Below are 2,500 nucleotides of genomic sequence, written 5' to 3' on the forward strand. Positions count from 1 at the left end.
ATATATTAGTTGAAATGTTAGATTTATTAGAGTAAGTAGAGCTTTGAAATGCATTATTTACATTATGATGATAGCTTGGCGTTTTTATTTTTGCCGCTCAAATTTCGTATTTCCTCAAAATAGGTTATTTCAGTAAGTTCAAATTATTTTATGATGAATAATGTATTATTTACATTATGTTGATAGCTTGGGGGTTTTATTTTTGCCTCTCAAATTTCGTATTTCCTAAAAAAAAAATTTATTTCAGTAAGTTCAAATTATTTTATGATGAATAATGCATTATTTACATTATGATGATATCTTGGCGTTTTATTTTTGCAGTTCAAACTTCGTATTTCCTCAAAATGGGTTATTTCAATAAGTTCAAATTACTAGTGAATAATTTTTCAAAGATGGTATGTGGGCAAAAATCAAAATACTGTAGGCCTATATCTGTTTATAGATAATTTTTTAGCTCAAACTATATATTTCCTCAAAATAACGATTTAATTCAATAATTTAAAATAATTTTCTAATGAATAATCCTTCTAAGATGTTATGTAAACAAAGAAAATGTTGTAAGTCTGTTGATAACTTCTTTTGGACTCAAGATTTTGTATTTCCTTGAAGTAGTTTATTTCTATAAATTAAAATCATTTTCTGATGATCTTCCAGAGATTGGATTTAATGAAACAAACAAACAAATTCCAAAAAATGAATGCAAATCATTGCAAAAATTCCAAAAATTAAATGCAAATCATTAAAAAAATTCCAAAAATTAAATGCAAATCATTGTAAAAATTCCAAAAATTAAATGCAAATCATTGCAAAAAATAAAAAAATTAAATGCAAATCATTGCAAAACTTCCAAAAATTAAATGCAAATCATTGCAAAACTTCCAAAAATTAAATGCAAATCATTGCAAAAATTCCATAACTTAAATGCAAGTCATTATAAAAATTCCAAAAATTAAATGCAAATCATTGCAAAAAAATCCAAAAATTTAATGCAAATCATTGTAAAAAATAAAAAAAATTAAATGCAAATCATTGCAAAAATTCCAAAAATTAAATGCAAATCATTATAAAAATTCCAAAAATTAAATGCAAATCATTATAAAATTTCCAGAAATTAAATGCAAATCATTACAAAAATTCCAAAAATTAAATGCAAATCATTATAAAATTTCCAAAAATTAAATGCAAATCATTGCAAAAATTCCAAAAATTAAATGCAAATCATTGTAAAAATTCCAAAAATTAAATGCAAATCATTGCAAAAAATTCCAGCATCTCAGTCGGAGGAGTTCCAAAGGCATTTTGCAATCCTTGTGAAGTTGCCATCGACACAGGAACTTCGCTCATAGCTGGACCAACCGACAATGTAAAGGTAAGATATAAACTAATTCGTGTTTGATTTTTTTCATTTCCATATTTGTCTTCCGTTTACTTCTTTAGAATTATGTTAGTCCTCTATTTCCATTTCACACGGGGCTGTTTTCTCTGTTGGGGCCCTTGGAACATCTTACTTTTCCAATTAAGGTTGCAGATTGGCTGGTAGTATAAGATATAAGTGTATTCATGTTTCTTTTTCTTCATTTCCACCTATGTCTTCTTCCATTTACTTCTTCAGAGTTATACGTTGTTCCTCTATTTCCATTTCACGCGGGGCTGTTTTCCCTCTTGGGGCCCTTGGCTTGGAACATCCTACTTTCCCAGTTAAGGTTGTAGATTGGCTGGTAGTATAAGGTATAAGTGAAGTCATGTTTCTTTTTCTTCATTTCCACTTATGTCTTCTTTCGTTTACTTCTTCAAATTCATACGTTATTCCACTATTTCCATTTCACACGGGGCTGTTTTCTCTGTTGGGGCCCTTGGCTTGGAACATCCTACTTTCCCACTTAGGGTTGTAGGTTGGCTAGTAGTAAAGCAAACCTTTTATCCCTTTAAAATGACGGATATCTTCACAGTTTTAAAAACTTAATTGAAAAATAGAAAAAGCTAAGTTGCAAATATCTATCCCACGCAGTTTTTATTTAACAAATTAAAGGTATAAATTGTCTATCAAAACATTTATTGTTGTTCCAATAGACTAATTTCTTTCTATCTTTTCACAGGAACTCATGGTCGACTTCGGAGCCTTCCACATCCTAGGACCCGAATATGGCATCTTGTGCTCAAATGTGCCCGATATGCCATCGGTCACTTTCACGATGAATGGTCATAACTTCGAACTAGAGGGAGCCGATCATGTTATTGAGGTGAGCTTCTTTCCAACGAACAAACTTTACTTTTATGTTCAGTGGCCACTTTCCTCTTGCTAAGGGTAGAAGAGACTCTTTAGCTGTGGTAAGCAGCTCTTCTAGGAGAAGGACACTTCAAAAGCAGACCATTATTTTCTAGTCTGGGATAGTGCCATGGCCTCTGTACCATGGTCTTCCATGGTCTTCTTGCTAAAGGTAGAAGAGACTCTTTAGCTGTGGTAAGCAGCTCTTCTAGGAGAAGGACGCTTCAAAATCAA

At 31.1% G+C, this 2,500-nt stretch overlaps 1 pseudogene; it reads left to right on the plus strand.

Moving 5' to 3' along the window:
* Nucleotides 1–2,500, plus strand: part of LOC137653784 (lysosomal aspartic protease-like) — a 15,862-nt pseudogene that overhangs the window by 10,052 nt on the left and 3,310 nt on the right.

Source organism: Palaemon carinicauda, chromosome 14, assembly GCF_036898095.1.
Source record: "Palaemon carinicauda isolate YSFRI2023 chromosome 14, ASM3689809v2, whole genome shotgun sequence".
In the NCBI taxonomy this organism is placed as follows: Eukaryota; Metazoa; Arthropoda; class Malacostraca; order Decapoda; family Palaemonidae; genus Palaemon; species Palaemon carinicauda.